The sequence below is a fragment of the Talpa occidentalis genome, unplaced genomic scaffold (assembly GCF_014898055.3).
Source record: "Talpa occidentalis isolate TD23 unplaced genomic scaffold, MPIMG_talOcc4v2.1 talOcc4.7, whole genome shotgun sequence".
Classification (NCBI taxonomy): domain Eukaryota; kingdom Metazoa; phylum Chordata; class Mammalia; order Eulipotyphla; family Talpidae; genus Talpa; species Talpa occidentalis.
The window spans coordinates 129,527,463-129,547,004 of record NW_023605083.1 but is presented as its reverse complement, the minus strand read 5'-3'; the positions used below and the strand labels follow the sequence as shown (position 1 = coordinate 129,547,004).

At 36.1% G+C, this 19,542-nt stretch overlaps 1 long non-coding RNA gene across 1 annotated transcript in view; it reads left to right on the top strand.

Annotated features, from left to right (window-relative positions):
• The first annotated feature begins 595 nt into the window (after positions 1-595).
• Positions 596-19,542, top strand: part of LOC129144892 (uncharacterized) — a 66,706-nt gene continuing 47,759 nt past the window's right edge. Inside the window, exons 1-2 of the long non-coding RNA XR_008549694.1 lie at positions 596-877; positions 1,711-1,807. This is a non-coding gene — a long non-coding RNA (uncharacterized LOC129144892). The remainder of the gene's footprint in view (positions 878-1,710; positions 1,808-19,542) is intronic.

The following is a 19,542-nucleotide window of genomic DNA, read 5'->3' as shown; positions in this document are numbered from 1 at the left end:
TCAAGGAAGAGGAATCAAACCCAATTGATTATAGGCTGAAAAGGCAGAGGTAGAAACTCCCTGGTTGCACTACTCTGGATTCCTTCCCACTCAGTACATGCATTTGCTTCCTCTTGAAGAAGCATTGAGGATTCAAGTCTTAATACACAAAAGCCATCACTGAAAAGATTGACCTCCCAAGATTGTCTCCGCCATGGTCCACTGCGGAGTTTTGATCACTACTAGCACATTTCATTCTCACAAGAGTTGAAGTTTTTCCTGTAAAAGAAATATTTTTGGTAGTACAGAAATTCACTCTAGACTGGTTTAAAGCCATCCGTTTCATCACTGGTCAGAATCGACCCTAATCTCCCATCAGTGTCAAGCGCCATTTTGTTTTTCTGGGGAAACAAATGAAGCTACCATTGAAATCTTTTCCTACATCTTCTCCTTCAGCTCAGTTGTTTGCATACAATTTCCACTTTGAAAACCCAGTTTGTAAAACATAATCTCATTCAAACCATTTAAATGGTTAAATGGTTGCCCATTCTGGAACTTCCAATACCAACACCAAGCAACAGGAACCTTCCAGCTCAGCAACAATGTCTCCCTGGGAGGAACCAGGGTACATGTTGTCATTCCATCTATAACTGTTGTGTACTTAAATGTGATATTTAATGTTGGTTAGTTCTCTCTATTGAGGAAACACAGTTCCATTTTGAAACGCCTAACAACCACAGACGCTTTATCATCAGTGTCAAACACGTGGGATCTGAATCACGGCGTGAAATCGAGCCTCTGCAGAAGGAAAGCTCGCCACCGAGCAGCCTGGCTGGTACGGCTCCGCCTTTGGCATCATTTTTCAGTGGCCAACGTGCCAATTAGATTTTTACCTCAGGTAACTCTTCAAAAGAAATGCCTAATCATTTTAATGGGATGGGCGACATCTTAGGGGGAAAAATAACAAAATTAAGGTTGATTTTAACCTGCACAGAAAAACAAGCCATGGGGTATTTCCATGTGAAATCTTGGATGTCATACAATGGACGGAGGGAAAACAACCAAAAACAGGGGAGGGAGTGGGGAGCAGGGAAGAAGGAAACTTTGCTTGAGTCATTCTCAGCCAAGGTCTGCTTCTAACTAGAGGTTCATGGAACGGGTTTAGGATTTCATAATGCTGCTGACAATTAGCTACACTTAGTGTCAAGCCCTGGAGAAGAAAAGCTTTAGAAAGAATCCTTCCTTTTTGTTCTTCAGCCTATCTCAGAGGTCAAGTCATCATGTTGACAGTGTTTGAAAAAAAATGTCACTTCCTTTTTTTTTTTTTTTTTCCCTTGCCCTAATAAATTAATCATTTACTCTGTGGAAAGAGCCTGAAGGGAGAGTCAGAACTGCAGTGTTTTGGTCTGCATTTGGGTTTACTGGTCATTGCAAAAGACACAGTTTCTTTTAAATGGAATAAATAGAAAGAAATAGAAACAAAGCACAAGGTGGTGGGGAGAGAGAGAGAGACAGAGACAGAGACAGAGACAGAGACAGAGACACGGTGGAGGGAGGCAGAGGAGGCAAATAAGGGAGGAAGGAAGAAAGCTAGGAAGGGAGAGAAGGAACAAATGTGGACTAGAAAGCAATGCCTGTACAGCTTCTACATTTATTTTTTGTTATCTCTTTACTCTGCTATGAGTTAGGAGAAAAAGTCTGAAATTATTCTTTTTCCTTCGTGTCCCGTAGAGAACATGTGACCTCCTATCAAACAAAACTTTGTAAAATGCAAGAGAGACCGACGCCGAGTCCATGCAGAGCATTTATGGAGCAACTTTTACTATCAGTAAGTGAAGATTTGAGGTCCTTTGGGAGCCAATCAGTTCAACTTCAGATGATGAAAGACTATGTTTTCATCCAGTAGGACCACAGAGGCCGTTGTTTTTTTGACTTTTCTCTTACTTTTTACTCTCCATTTCATGATAGATTTTTTTTTTTCTGTTGATGAATGAGGATGTCTCGCAGCACTTGCTATGAATAGTACTTGCAAATGAAAAGGGCTTTGCTTGTTCTCATTACGCGGGCCCTGAGCTACTCTTGGAGGGAAGTGTCTACTGTGTTGGCTTCATGACTCAGAGTTCTTGGCCACAGAGCTGGTGGCCTCTGCTTGCTTACAGATCTTAATATTTTATCACTCAGAATTACTCATGGGCTCTTTGGATCTCTTTCTTCTGTTTCTCATTTTGACTTTTCTCCTAAGTGAGTTTGAAAATTTCCTTAACTCCTCCCTGGCCCCACGGTATTAAAATAGCGTTTGTATCATTCTTCAAATTGACCCCTCAAGTTTGTATCATTACTATGGAGAGGGGACTTTGCTCTTTTTCTAGGCTATGCCTGTGTTCGCTTTATGTACAGAGCTAAAGTCTCACTGCTTCCTTAAAATCAGCTGCCATCTGTAATCAACCATAGAGAAGTCTTTTCGTTTGAAGAGCTAAAGCCATCAAGAACCTAACCAGGGTTTGCCTTTCTTTGGTTTGGATTTTTCTTGATATGATTAGCATGGAGACCTTTTGCCTTAGTAGCCCATCTGTTCTTACTGCTATTCCCCACTGAAGTCAAGCCAATGAAAGATGACTCTCCAAAGATTCATAAGTTTGATTTGCATAGCCATTTGGAGTTTGAATATCCATCAGGATTTCTGTGGCCTGGAAATCGGGTTAGAAATGTCATGAGACTATGTTCTCAAGGGAACTTTCTTTGACTCTCTCTTTTCTTTTTCAGCCAGTTGAAAATAAATTACAAGAAAGCTGTCTTGTTTTTCCTTTCTTTGTTTGATAGGCGTTACCACTCTACAGTGACCGTTGTTTAAAATTTAACTAGATTATAGAAATGTGTGAGAAGTCACTCCATGTTATCAACTATTGACCCTGAGTATCACTGAAGGGAAATTTTTATTCTATTTGGGGGGGAAAAGATAATGGAAACAGGGCAGGTCATTGCAAAGTTGAACATGCAGATGACTTGACATGAATTAAAGACAACCAGTCAACTTTTACATTAACAAGAAAAGACAAATGATTGTATTTCCCAAATAAATGATGCCCCTGAGCTTCACCAATAAGATGGTTCTTGCTCCATCTACCAACCAAATCTAAATAATCTGCAAAATTTCTCTACTGAAATTTAGAAGCTCCTTTGGGCTGTCCATTTAATAATTGTAGTTTCAAGAAATATATTGCAATCATTAAATATGTGCAGATTTACATAGACTTTATGAAACAGACTTGGTAAGACTTTTATGCTGTTTTATTGGATGTAAAAGTTGATATTATAAATAAAAATTTGAAATGAAACATTTAAGGATATACAAGGTTATACTACAGATTGAGTAATATGGATAAGAATACTTTGAATAATATAGATTTAAGATAAAATATTTAATCATCCTGCTTTATTTATCTTTATTTTACTGATATCTAGGAACAGTAGAAATCTACTCATTTTTACAATTTGCTATTGTAGAAAAATGGGGAGAATTATTTAGAAATTATATATACTTGCCTTAAAAGAAATAAAGTTAATTAAAACACATTAGAAAGAAAGTGTTGACTTCTTTACTTTGGGGGGGGGGAGCTATAAATGCAATATATTTTAAATTATCAATAAAGATCTTTGTACCTAAATAACCAATTAACTTTAAAAAAAAAAGGCAAGTATGATTTTGCTAGGTTTTCAAGACCTCATTAGAGTATATATCCAGCCAGAACGCCCTTCCTAAGAAATTAAATGAAAATGATTGCAAGAACTTTGAGGACTGGTTCAGTAGTTTATAGACATAGAAGCTATGATTTTTCCATAAAAGTCCCTGCCAATTATTATTTGGAACTGAGGTAGGTCATTTGACTTTTTTTTTTTTTCCAGTTTAACTTTCTTATGTCTTAACTAAAAACAAAAAACCAGCTGATGGATTTTAAGAAAAACAGAGTGAGTTAAGGTTTTTATAATAGTGATTAATTTTCTCTCGTGACACTATAGACCTAAGGGAAAAATGTCAGTTTATTGTGATTCAGCAGTGTGACTTTTCACACTTTTCACCATTATCATGTTAAGAATTAAAAATCATTTCAGTAAGCAATCATTACATCCCAGTAGTGCTAAAATGCTAGTTCTGCTATTTTTTAAAATATTTATTTATGCATACAAATAATATTTATTTATGCATACAGGCCAGAGGTGTTGGAGGTGAGAGGATTCACCAGAGACAGAGTGGGGAGCAGAACAGGTTGATCGGCTGAAATACACTGCTGAGGAGAGCAGCAGGTGAGTCAGGAGAGGTCTGCTGCACCATGTGGGTTGCTCCACAGCCAGCGGGGATCAAACCGGCACTGCAGAGGCTGCAGACAGCTTCACAGGGCTGCGCTCAACTGCCTGTGCCACCAGGGAGGCCCAATTCTGATATCCTGATTACACTTAACAAAATTAAAATAGAGCCATGAAATAATCAAAGTAAATTTCATCAGAAAAAGTCTTGAAATAATCAAAGTAAATTTCATCAGAAAAAGTCTTGTAAATGATAAGAAATAATTCAATCTTCCTACACAGATAGACAGCAACAAAGTGTTGCATTCAAAACCCATTTCATCTTCACTGCTGTCTGGCTGCTCTCACTGAAAAGGAGCACTACACAGTGATTTTCAAATCAGCTAGTCTTCACATATTAAAATAAAAGTCTGTCCTTCAGTCCATATTTTAGCCTTCATTTGGAAGGATGCCTGCCCTTAGTCTCAGGATAACCTCCTTCTTAGGGTCTGAGATGAAAAAGGAAGTTAGTACATGGGAAATTGCCCTGAGGATGTCCTTGTCTAGTTCCAGACAAAAGTCCGTATTCTATTTATTTTCTTAAGAGTAATTTGCTTAAACAAATTATATAAATGTACTGAATTACATGTTTACATAGTAAATTAAATAATAATAATACTCAAATTCCAAGATAAGATGTTAATTGCAGTTTCCAAAATATACATTAAAATAATTATTGTCTCTATCTAATAATTATTATCAAATTATCTGGCACATATTCTACCTCACAGAAAAGGAAAAATAAAACTTCGGTATAGCTAGGCAGAGAAAAAATAAATCACATCCAATGTTTTTTTTTAAGTTTCTAACACAGGAGCATTTTCATTCTGCTAGAATATGATGCTGCTTGGAAATATACAAACTCAAGTGATGCTTCTTGGACTGAGGTTTTATTTGTAAAGCATCTTCAAGGAAATTCTTAGTCCTCTCTAAAACCCTTTGTATAATATTGTACATTTGTTCTCATTGTAAGTTTAGTGAACATTTATAATAAAAAATAAGCCAATAGTACAGACTTGAATTTGATTATAAGATATTTGCATACAAGCTAGATACAGCAGCGTAATATTTGCATTTAGGTTCTGAAAAATATATTATCGGTTCCATAGTATCAGTGTTTCTTTAAACACAAGATATTAATTCCCCTTATCTTAAAAGACATAGCTGAGATTTCCAATGTTGTCATCTCTCCCTAATAAATGATTTAAGCTGATGAAAGATCTCTTTTGAAATGAATTAATTGTAAGATACATCTGTGTGCTAATTACTGTAACTATCTAGAGTTACCACTCAAATCTAAGCGAGCGATCTCTTTTTAAATTCCACTGTTTTGGGCCTCCCTGTTGGTGCAAGGGATTAAGTCCCAGCACTATGAAGCTATCTGCAGCCACTGCAGCATGAGTTCGATTCCCAGCCAGGGAGCTGACCCACATGGCACAGCAGACTTCTTCCTCTCCTGCTGCTCCCCTCAGCAGTGTATTTCAGTCAGTCTGCCTGTTCTGCTCCCCACTCTGTCTCTGGTGAATCCTCTCACGCCCCCCCCCACCACACACACCTCTGGCTATACCCCAGTTCTTGTATGCTTAAATAAATAAATATTTTTTTAAATTCACTGTTTTATCAACAAATATCAGTCTTCATAGTAAATACAAGATACATCTTGTGACTATGGAGAAAATTCTCTATGACCGTGCTGCATGTTCTTTTCAGCTCCATAGACCCATCTCATGAACCACAGACCTGTGTTTGAAGGCCAGCATTCCACAAACAAAATGACTTGATGTCCCGTTGCTTGTTGTCAAGCATAAAACCCCTGAACACATTCAGTGTGAGAAATAACTGAGCAACTATACCACACATGGGGAGAAATAAGCATTGCCACGACATCAGCATTCTGACAGTACCCTGATGAACTGGAAAAGGACCTAGGAAAAGAGTGAAGACAGAAAAATAGTTCCCTGTGGAAGAAGTTATGTATTTCTCTAATGACAGAATGAGTGAGCAAATCAAGAGAGCCACAGCTCTGCTACTGTTTAAAAGACTCTAGATAACAATGTAAACATTTCAAGGAAAGAACCATTTATTTCCTCTATTATCCTACTGGGTGAAAGTTGTAATTTGGTGCAGGAAACAGGGTTTTCTAAAACATCTTGATTTTTTTCCTTGCTTTTAATGTCTACCATGCATCCAAGGCACTTAACTATCCACCTCTTTCAGAGAATAAAGTAAATCAAGAAAGACATTATTAACTGTTCCCCCATAACAACTCAGAAAATTATAACTCATGTAAATGAAGTACCTTCTTTCTTGGAAGTAATATTTTGAAATGATACTGATGAGAGGATAAAAACAAGGAAATGTTCGTTCTACATGTTTGAAGGAAGGAAAAAGGAGTCTTTCATCTGAGTTTCTGACATCAGGTTTTATTGATTTTATTAAAACTGAGAAATCATGGTGTCCCTCAAACAAAAACACTGTATTGGTGAAGGCTGAATAGGAGAATTAGTGGACATTGATTATAGTCCAGTTCAACCACTAACAGATTGAAAGACTTTAGATAAATTAATTATTAAGCCTACTTTGTGTCTTTATCAACAACATAATAAAGATGGTGTCTTTCACAGACAAGTAAGAGTAATGCAAATTGGATATTCTGAACAGTTATAATAGCTTTATAAGCCATGTGATATATTGGTGCAGAATGAGTTTCTAGAATTCTAAAATAGTAATCCATATTATTTTTCACTTCCCTCATCTTTATCACATAGACACAAAGATTCTCCCAAGTTGGGAGAATTTCAGTACCATGTAATGCATGACACTTGAATTCATACTGTAAACAGATGTTCTATGGCACAGTAAAATTTCATTTCCTTTTAAACATAAGAATGTTAAAATAAAAACCATGCATTTATCACACAGGTTCATAAACTGCAGGATTTCAATACAGCTATTTGGTCTAATGATCAAAATAACACAAAGTTGTAATCCGTTTATCCCACTGGCTCTCCCTAGCCCACTCAATGATGATAGCAGATGTGAATTAAATATAGATATATTTGCAATTAGACTGAAAGACAACATTGACCATATCTGAACATGGAGCTGCCAGATTCGTAAATGTTAATGCCATAATAGTCTGGATTATGCAGTCACCGTTGCTATAATAACATTCATTGGCTGTCAGCGCTCCTATGTTAAAACAAATTAGCTAGATGATTAATGAATATCAAAAACAGCATGTGGATTCTCTCTGCTGAAGTCTACTCAGTGTGAAATCGACTGGCCTCCAAGTTAGTGAGATAATTTCTGGATCAAATAATGCTCCTGCGGACTTCAGAAGCACGTGGAAAAAATGTTTCCAACCATGAATTGCATCTGAAGGCAGGGGAGAGTAAGCCCCTCCCTCCCAAACAGATGGAAGACAGAGGTGAGGGTATTTGCTTTTGTTCCTGTTGTTTGTTTTTAGGACAAAACAGGAGGAGATGAATTCGTCAGAAAATAAGCAGATTCTACAAAAGTAGAATTTGACAAAAAAGCCAAATGGCTCTAATTTTCTTCTTTGCAACCAGCAGATAACCAGATGTAAAAAAAAAAAAAAATCCAAAATATGAACAGTGAAATAAGCTTTATAAATTGTAAAATTCTCATTTATTAAGACACAAAACAAAATATATACAAATATATGCACACACTGCTTACCATGCGTTGAGATATACACAAATATATATATATATATCATTTTGTATATTTATAAAAAGTTGTAGACACATGTGCATATACATATGTGCATAATTATATTTACATAAGTTATATTTACATATATAAATATTGTTTAATATATGTGTGGGTATACACATGCACAATTCGGAATGTCTTATCCATTAACACAGAATATAGGAAAAATTTATAAAAGATATTCATAGGGCCTCCCTGGTGGCGCAGCGGATGTGCGCTGGGTTGCGAGGCTGCCCACAGCCTCTGCAGCGCCAGTTCGGTCCCCGGCCACAGAGCGAGGGTCCCACATGGTGCGCAGACCTCTCCTGCTGTGCCCACTGCTCCCCTCAGCAGTGTGTTTCATCAGTCTGCCTGTTCTGTTCCCTGCTCTGGTGAATTCTCTCACTCTCCCGTGTTTCTGACTGAACCCAGTGCTTGTATAAATAAATAAATAAATCTTTAAAAAAAAAAAGATATTCATAAAATTATTCTACTACTTTAAAATGATTCTCACTAAGCCACTTAAAAGTAGTAATAAAGTAAGCCTTTAGGATGTTGTACCAAAGTGAATACTAACAGCAACCAAGGGAGACAAACCAGCATCCACATTAGGGGAAATGTTTAATTATTCTAGGATCAATATGACTAATTGTTCCATTTTGGGTAGAACATTAAAATGATGAATTATAAAAATTATACAGACATGAAAGATTGCAATATAATGTGAGTGAAAACAGGAATGAAGAAGAAAATGTTGCTTTTCAATTACGTAAACCATATGCATATTTAAATTGCAGTACATGTAAATTTAAATTAATTACTAAAAGGCAGGTAGTTGTATGATTTATTTCCTTCCCTGACTAATTTCAAATAAGTTAATTATTGCTATTATGATTTATTCTGCGGCATAAGAAAAACCTGCTTTTATTACCAAAGAGTTTATTACCGACTAACCTGTAGTGTTTATTAAATAATTGTGATCTTCCGTTGAATATGATACCATGATTCTTGAGTATTAATTTATTGATATTGTATTTATCTTAATAAGCTAATATGTACAATGATTCTGGCATTAGTAGAGAAGTACTTAAAATTTTGCTTTATTAAGTTTTATTATATTTAGTTATGGAAGTTGAATATTTTATGTATTAAAAATTTTGGACAATTTCCACATTATTATATTTCTTTTCTAAATGGTCTCAATGTTCAAATAAGCCTTAGGTTAATTTAGGAAATCTAAGTTCAGATATGTGAAAATAGGTACCTCACTAAATTTATAAAATAATTTGGAAAGCTTTTTTTGTAGATTGAATTTTTCCATCCAAGAAAATAGTACCGTCTCCTAATCCAGGATCTTCTGTTCTCTCAATAACGTTTTATTACTTTCTGTACAAATTTCCTGTGATTTTCTTAAACTTGCTCTTAAGAATCATATGAATTTTGCTCAGGCAATTATACAGTTTTGTATTTTCTGACTGTTGCTGATACATTGGAAACCTAGTGAGTTCTGAGTTGCTAAATTATGCTCTATCTTTTAACTATATTATTAAATCTAAGTTTTACGTCTATTCTATTTTCCCCAATGGATACTGTAGTCACAAAAATTAAGATATTGCCATATTTTGTTTTATGTGTTATTGCATTAAGTTTCACATTTTAAACCACAATGAGATATCATCTAACACCTGTGAGAATATCATAGTTCAGGACAGGGTTTGGGGAGGACTTGAGGAAAGAACCTGCATACATTTTTGGTGGGAATGGAAGTTGATACCACCATTTTGGAAAGTGGTCTGGACTGACCTTAAATAAATATATATCTGTATAAATTTTATACATATATATGCTTGTTGTATATATATATATATATATATATATATATAATCAAAAATACTGCTTCTTCATCATTTACTTGTTCCACCTTGGTTGTGCCAGCCTTTGTGGGTGGCATGTACCATTTGTTTCTGGTTACTCCTCCTATATTTCTTTTTGATAATTAGAAAGAAGTATGCACGCTGTCTCATATCCCTTCATTATTTTAGGAAGCACATAATAGAAAATTTTATTGGTTTTATTTTGCTTGTCTGTATATCCTGAAATAACTTCATCTTAGTTTAGAGAGATGTTTCCTATCATTGTTTACAGTTGCGTAATACTCCAATGTGCAAATGTACCACAGTTGAATTAACCACTGGTCTGCATGTAGTCATTTAATTTCCAGTATTTTATGATTACGGACAATTATGCATGAACATCTTTATTCATGTGTGTTTCTGTACTGTTGAAAGTATATCTTCAAAGCAAATGTATGTAGATGTTGTTTTTACAGGTAGTGATGAATTTCTCCTGGAAATTTTGTGCATACATTTCACTCTCAATGTAGGAGGAAGCCTATTCCCTAAAGCCTCACTTTCAGATTGGTTTGTTATTCACAAATTTGATGGAAAGAAATGATATCTCAGTATTTGTTTTTAATATGCACTTAAAATTATGAAAGATACTTAAAATATCTGTCTATGTGTAGAGGGATATTTTATAATTATTGTGTATATGTCAAAAAAATTAATAATGGTGATCATATTTGTCTTCAAATCATCTGTGCTTATTTTAGTTTAATGACTATTATTTTTATCTGTTAGTTTTGAGAAAAATATTCTTTATCACATTAAGGAACTATGTATCTAATTTTCTTTAAAAATAAGGAATGAGGGCCTCCCTGGTGGCACATTGGGTTGAGTGCAGCACGTGAGGCTGTCCGCAGCCTCCATAAGCAAGGATTCGATTCCCGGCCAGCCAGGGAGATTGCCACATGGCACAGCAGACCTCTCCTGTCATGCCCACTGCTCCCCTCAGCAGTGTATTTCGGTCCTCTGCCTGTTCTGCTCCCTACTCTGTCTCTAGTGAATTCTCTCACCCTCTTACGCCTCTAGCTTGTACCCCAGTGCTTGTATAAATAAATAAATCTTTTAAAATAAAAATAAGGAATGAGTTTAGATGTTACCAAATGAGTCATTATGTCATCTATAAATGTATGTTTGAACATATTTAAAATCTATTATATCCAAAATTTCCTTCAAATTACCATTTCATCTTAATTATATTACTGATCAATTAAAATTTGCTAATTACTGGACTTAGATTTACTTTGTTTTGTTTTGTTTTCATTAGACTTGGGAGAACTTTGTCTTCACTTTACTTTGAGTAAATATTTATAGCAAAGCACAGGATGAAGAACTTCACTCCCTTTGCTAAGATAGAAAGAACAAAAGTGTCTTTGCAAGTACATTTATGTCTCCTGTATGTGTTTATATATATGTATATATACATACATATATATGCATATGAAGGCACACATATTATCATATTGATACTCAGTCACTTACAATGCATTCTGTATCAAATCCATGTTTTAGCTATGTTACTATGATGCACCATTACTATACTGTGTTAAACATCCCATATTCTTTGTTTCAGCAAATTGTTATATACCTAATATTTCCATTCAGCTTAACCAAATGAAAGGAGACAATGAATAGTTTTCCTTTTTTCTTAGACTTTTCTTGAAATGTTCTAAAAACCTGAGAAATAATAGATCAGAGAAGACATAGCTATAAGCTTTTTTCATCCCTGGATTAACTTTCCTTTCCTTTGTATTTATTCTTTGTAAATCAGTGCACACTCACTCAATTTTATTTGTTCTTTTTAAATCATTGAATACTCATTGTAGAACATGAAACCATCCAAATACCATTGTAACTTTGCCTTTCTAGCTATCATCCCTGAAACAACACTCTGGTACCCAGAAAGGGCACTGATGTTTGGGCTGAAATCTCAATAGTGTTATGAGTAAAAGCAAATACAAAGACATGTGTATTTTCTCTGCTAATGAAATACCCTAAATACTTAGACCCTTTTCATCACAATATGTCACCACTAATCGACAGAAAATATGCATATGCCGGGTGTTCCTTCACATTCTCTTCTTTATTGCATTTTACTTTTAAACATCTACCTCTACTACTTCCTAGATCACATACCTGAACGGAATCAGAGTAAAATGCAACCACAAGTAACTGGCATCTGTAGTCAAAATATACCTCTAGAGGTTTCAAGTTTGTTTTTCTATCTGTAGAGACGCGGTCTATTGACTTGTGGTATTTAAAAGGGTGTATAAGTGAAATACCCTCCTCAATGTCTTTTACAAAAATATCCCTCTAGTCTGCTGAATGCACTGAGTATATACACAGGTCAGTCTATTAGTACAAATGTCTTTGCTTCATCCATACACACATATTGTAAATAAAATTTTAAAAAAAATATTTAAACTCCAGACAAAGTGGTCAATGAACAGCAACATCTTAGTCATCAAATCTCCTCAGTCACTGAATCTTCTCAAGTGAGTAAATGTCTCATCCTGGTTTCTCTTTCATTATAGAGTGGTTGGAAATAAGAAATATACATTTTTTAATATATATATATTTTAAATCTTTGTATAGAAGAAATGGGGTGTAAGCCGGAGGTACCGGAGGTGAGAGGATTCACCAGAGACAGAGTGGGGAGCAGAAAGGCAGACTGACGAAATATACTGCTGAGGGGAGCAGTGAGTGAGACAGGAGAGAGAGGTCTACTGCGCCATGAGGGTCAGGTCCCTGGTGGAGGATTGATCTCAGGCAATAGTGGGCCATAGTACTAAGACTTAACCCATAGGCCACCAGGCAGGCTCAGAAATATACATTTTTAATGAGACAACCAACATTTTCCTAGCCATACATACATATGTTAGGAAAGATATCACTTATACATCAGTGCATGATGCTAAGAAAGATATGGCTGTCATAGCTATATTTTAGGGAAGAACTAAGATGTAGGTCACTTGTTTACATGATTAATCCAATATCAATATCAATGTATTTCTTTTGTTAAAAGGGGAACAAAAACCTACGTTTTCTTTAAAGGTCCAAAGAATGAGGAGAAAATAATCTTTCAAATATGTTAAAATAAATTCATACTTAGTAGATTATACTGTATTTGAAATACCAAATTCTTCCCCCTGTGTTTCACTTGAACTTAGGAAACAGAGTCACAGTTTTTATTTTTTGTTGACCTAATACTAATCACAGTTAAACACAACTTTTTTAAAACACAAGCTGCGGTTCCTTCTGGATGAGTATATAATCATTTATTATCTGGGCTCCTGGGCCCCCTTAGAATGCTGACTTCCTTAATAGCAAAGGTTTATTAAAATAAACCTTTATTTATTAAAATATCAAGTTTATTAAAATATCAATTATTTGGTGAATCAAAATGTCTTTCAACTTTCATCTTAGCATTCTCAGTCAGAATTCATTAAGGAACATCAGGTAACACATAAACACATGCACACACATACACAAGCACACAACAATACAATACACACACACACATCCCCAAACTAACACACCTCTGAAATGCAGCTATTGTTGGGGTATTCTTCCTCTTGCCAAGCATTCAGTAGCCAAACAGACTTCTGGGGCCTTCCTTGTTTCTTCTTCTTACCCTTCGCTTCTGCTCCCTTATCATCTGAAAACACAAACACAAGTCTTGGAAGGATAATGTTTGTGTTCAAGAATTGATATTATTTCACTGGCATTCTTATTCTATCAATGAAAAGAAACTTATTCTGACAGATTGAATTCTGACAATTTTAAGTCTGAAAAATTTTCACACTTTTCATAGCCATTTCCATTAAAATATGACTTGCTTTTATTTTAATGTAGGCAAGCAAAAAGTTTGCATTCTACTAAGAGTTCCAGGCCATGGATATATGAGGAAAAAACTAGTAATAGTCTTCTCTTAGTATCCATCCTTTAGCACACCCTCTTTTCAAAGCAGTCTGTGATAACCATAACTTTCCTTGCACATGTGTCTTTAGAAAATGATGACTTACAATGACTTGTAAATTTTTAATAAAAATAATTAACCACTTTTTAACCAAGAAATTCTGAAGTTGCCAGAAAAAAAGGAAGACATAATAGTTTGTGAGATTTGCAAGCATTTTAACTAAACTCAGATATTACAGAAAATCAGATATTTGTAAAATTTTGCTGCATTTCAAGACAGTAAGTATTTTGTTGAAACAAATGAAGATATTGATAGTCATTTAAAGGAATTTATAATTTAGTTCTGAGCTAAATTAGCAATTAGACATAAGTATGAGAATAGGAATCGTGCAAGTTACCTGTGTTATCTCTGTGTTTGGATCTCTTTCTTGGCAAAAATAGAAAGCAGAACTAGACAAAATGCAGGGACTTTCCCAATAATAAAACTCCACAATGCCATAATTCACTTTCAGCCTAGATATTACTATAAATATTGCTTGTCTCGATGATTGATGACATAGTCAGTGCTGATATAATCTGGCTTATTGCTAGGATTTAGGAACAATTGTTCCATCACAATGCAGTCAATAACTAGCTTTTCATAATTTATGGGAATATATTGACATCACCTGGTTATATCTTAAAGTGACTGTCAATCAAATGTCTATGCCATTGGTAGCAAAATTCTCACCCAAAGAGAAAAACTTAATTAAAAGCAAAACAGGGTTTTTTTTTTATTATTTATTTATTAGTTTGCATTCAGACAAATGCAGGTAGCACTCAAGAAACTCAACTTTTCTTCTTCATTCTGTTTTTCATTGAACTCGCCAGTCCCTACTAAATTCAGAAATGCATATAACTGGATGCTGGCTCTTGAAAGTTCATTATTAGTAGAAACTATTTCCAACATATCATATCTCTCTCAGTGACTTGCCCATAGTCTATACTGACTGAATGTATTTTGAATAGACAATGCTCTTGTAATTTCAACCCTGTTTTTAAATCTCATTAGATTAACATCCTAATGAGGAAGGCGTGTCTTGCAAAGTTAGGACACTTGATCAAGGTCGTGCCGCCATAAAGTAGCAGAATCAGAATTTGATCCTTGAACTTGGGTGCTCACCTCACTCTACTGCCTTTAATGATGCAGAATTTATCATGCACAGTCCAAAAATACTTCACAGACATGCAAAACAAAAACAATTCCCGTGCACCCAGAAATGTCATGTATTTGATAAAAGAGTTACCCAAAATCATTCATGCAGTAATACAACCTTTTTAATCAAATGTGTTTTATTGAATCCTCTCTTGTGTGCATTGAATAGCATTTGAACAGATTTCCAATGCAGTTAGTTTCTTGGTCTTGGGACAGGATGTTTTAGTGAAGGACACTATGGAAAGTTTCATTTAAAGAAAGAAGAACAAGATTGGAGACAGAGGAGAAGCAGGTTGTAATATTGAAGTAGAAAGGGATCCCCATGATCCCTCTCTTATTTTCATTTGTTTTAATCTTTGTTTATCATCACATAGCCTAGAATAATAGTGTTCTGAAGGCCGATGCTAAGGAAGTAGAAGGAAATTGAAGTTCATTGTGTCAGTGGCATACACTGCCACCCTCACCAGGGGAGGGAAGGGAATCTGAGAAATCTCAGGACAATTAAAATGTGATTTCCATATCCTTACTGACAATGTGCTACTTACCTGCTGTGGGATTTGAGCCTCTTTCCATATCACAGTTCCTATGGAAAGAGACTGAGCCAGATGTAAGCAATTAAATAAAAGTTTACACGGGTAACTACTTGACTATTGATGCTTGATGCTGTGGCATTTTAAATAATGGGAAAGCTTGCTATATAAAGTAACGTAAAAGAAGTTGGATGGTTGAGGTAGTGAAATAGGTTGGATTTTTTTTTTTTTGGCATTTATTGGGTTAATTGTTTTTTCCCCCCTTAACATACACTGAGTAGTTATAGAATATAAAAAGCTCTTTTTCATATCCCCTCAGTGTGTACTGGGACTCCATGTATAGAATACCCCCTCCCCTTCAAAAAAAAATTCAGACGGTGCCAAAATCTACATTTTCATTTGGCGAACTAGTTAAATCTATTCATAATCTGGTGCCTGAATCAAATTTCAGAGTCGACTAGACTGCCTTGGCTCCTGGTCTTTGTTGCTCGACCTGTCTCCGACTGAATTTAGCTATGATGTTACATCTTTAGCTGTAGAGAATTTCTAATAAGGGTGGCCTGTTTTCCTTTGCCACTGAAGGGCTCATACACAGATTCAGCATTTCCGCATCGGGGCCCATTTGGAGCCACCATGGAGCATTTTTTGGAAAGAAAGTCCTTGTTTCTTTCAGGTTTTTTTTTTTCTTCTTTCTCTAAATGTTCACTTTAATGGCTCTGGCACTACATAAAACTCATGTACTCTCTCGTGGACGAATTGTGCAGAGAATGTTGTCAAGAATCAAGAGAGAAAGCTTGAGGATCTAAAGGATTAGTTGCAAAAATGCACACAATTTTTCTATTTATGACTCCAGAGAGGGTTTGAGAAGAGAACAGGGGAAGCTCGGGGTGCACAGGATCTAGTATGAGGGTTACTGTCTTCTTAAAGAATGTTTCGATGTAGAACAGATGAGATGTACTAAGTTAAGAGAGAATACAGAAGACAGGAAGGTCAGTGGCCAGAATAAAATACAATCAGACACTTTGGTGAAATGAGAAAATAATGATTGGATTGTTCAACATTAGGGGATGATGCTAGATCTCAGTTTCTTATGAATAATCTAGTTTTATGATCATTTTTCTGCCTGGTTTATCAATTGGATGATAGAGTTCCATGGTCACATTTTTAGGAAACCCACAATGAGTGTCTGTGCTAATGCTCTTTGTTGGGTTATAAAAAACTTTGATTCTTTTTAGTTTTCTCTCAACACAACAGAAAGTTATGTTATTCCTTGAAAACGTCAAACCGTATGCCACACTACTATTTATGTAAACACTACGAGGGCACTGTGCTACAACCATATTAGAATAGGTGTTGGACATCAAGCTGTAGTTCAGGAGTTGGCAAGACAGAAAATGTTTTAGCCTCTGCAGACCACAGAGTCCTAGTGACAATTATGAAATTTTCAGTGAAAACCACACAGACAATATGGAGACACATAAATGCACATGTGTTTGAGCAAGACTGGTTTAACCAAAAGAAGATGACACCACACTTTGTCTTTGGACCAAAGATTGCTGGTCCTGGATTCAGAAAAACATTTTGAGATTATGTTGGGGGTATGTGGACATATGAAACAGTCAGCTGCAATGCAGTATGACAACCTCATTCATACATGGTAGATTCTTACACATGTAATGTACCTCTCATATAAACCCACATGGTGGTATGAGATGTTAATAGGATGATGTCTGGGCTGTGAAATCACCCATGATTGAGGTGGCGCCTATCTGTGATTTTAAGTGTTCTGGGTTATTTTGCACAAAGCATGTTTTACTCTTTTATTAAGGAAAAGGGGAAACAAAAAACAAAAGCAAAGAACCCCAGCTCATGATGACATTGTTGAGCATGGGTTGAGTTGCTTCTACAACAGGCCTCCCTGGTGGCCTAGGGGTTGGGTGTCAATGCTATCACCATGAGGGCCTGAGTTCGATCCCTGGCCAGGGAGCTACCAACATGATGCAGCAGACCATGTCTCCCTGCTGATCCCCTCAGCAGTGGATTTCAGTGGATCTGCCTTCTCTGCTCCCCACTCTGTCTCTGGTGAATCCTCTCATCCCTCCTCCACTCCTCTGGCCTACACCCCACTTCTTCTACACAAAAATAAATAAAATCTTTAAAACAAACAAACAAATATATGAAAGCACAAGACTCCATCAAGTAGCCTGGTTGGGATCCAGCTGGACACTTGGACCAGCGTATTTCACTACTTCATGTCTTAGTTTCTTCTTCAGTCTACAGAGAAAATTAGGAAAACATCCTTAGGAAGTTAGTGTGGCTGCATGTAACGTTCTTAGACGACTATCTTGCACATATTCAATAGACGTTTCTTTTCTGTAACCTGTAATGGGATGAGAATAAATAACATTCCTTCTGTGAAGGTTTTAGTGTTGCCCTGGGAAAATTGGGGAACTATTTTTATTTTCTCAATGGGTAACTACCAGAAAAGGTCAAACAAGTCCTGCTCTTTGCTGATATTATTATCTCCAATATGGATCAAATTGTCAGGTGACAACAAAAAGAAAAAAGCCCTCGAGGGCTCCTCCTGCGGGGAGCTGGGCATGAAAGAGGTTACCCATTCCCTGTGGAAAAATGAGAGGCCCATCCGAAGGCAGTCTGTGTTTACTGGAATCAGGTACAAAGGTGGGGCATGTGAGTAGGGAGTGCATAGGTATGGGGGATGCATTATTGGGGTTGTGAGCTAGGGTGGAGTGACCAGGGGCTATTGCCCCGGGGGCTCCGTTGTTCCTGCTGGTGAAAGCCCATTATCTCTATTATCTGCCTGCTGTTTTCCACAGGGACTGCTTTCCCAGCATGTTCCTTATACCAGGGCTTTTGCCCTTGATGAATGGCCCCTGCCTGATCCCATGGAATTTAGATATTGTATCTTTGACTTAATTTTAATATCAGTTACACTTTAAAAATTCATCCCTAAATGCTAATTTATGGCAAATGCTGCTTTATGCTGACCTCAGGAATCACAGTTTGCCTGTCAGACTCTCTACCCCCATGTAGGCAAAGCCTGGTGTCTCACCATGTAAGTATATAAGTGGGACAAGAGCACCTTTTGCCCTTAAATAGACTCAGGTACACACTAGAATGGCTACTGAGATTGAACTTCAGGAGTAACATTCATATTCTGATGAACACATTTTCCTTTTTGCAATTTCTCTACCAAAATTGTCAGAGAAAACGCACTGACACCTCCCAAAGTGGACATAATAAACACCAATATACAACTAATCAAGTTTTTCCAAATAAACATTCTCTGATATTTCCAGCGAACAAGAGTCCAATGCAGCATCCAAGGGGCAGAAAATGTGAGGGAAAGGTGAGCAGAAGTTGGGGGAAATAAATTCCCATTATTAACTAACGTTAGAATCTCTGCAGTGGAGAAATCCCTTCTGTGATCGAATTTTTAGCTTTTCTTAATTTTTTACAAGGACCCAATCGGCACCAGGGCAGCATTGCCTGAAGAGGGGAGCCTACACTTCGAGAATGGAAACAGATGGAAACCAGTATTAATTCAATAAAAGTATTTTTTAAAAAGAAAGCCAACCCTTCTTTTTCTTTTTGCCTGGATTTTTTTTATGATTAAGCTTACTTTTTTAGCCTCCTCTCAAAATTTTCACCTTTACTCTTCTTGATTATATATGTATTTATATATATATATATTTACCCAATATGTGTATTTTTTAGATGTGTGTGTCCCCATTAACGTGCAAGTACGTCGGTGTGAATCCTCTAGTTAGCCAAAGCCTGACAAATATAGAAAAAGGTCAAGAAAATTCTCATTGCCAATAAAATTTAAGTCCATTCTCTCTTTATTGGGTATCCCTCTGCCTTTTCCATTCTCAGCCACATTCCAGTTTCCATTTTAATTTTCTTCCTCTTTAACATCCCAGTTGAACACCTTTTTGGC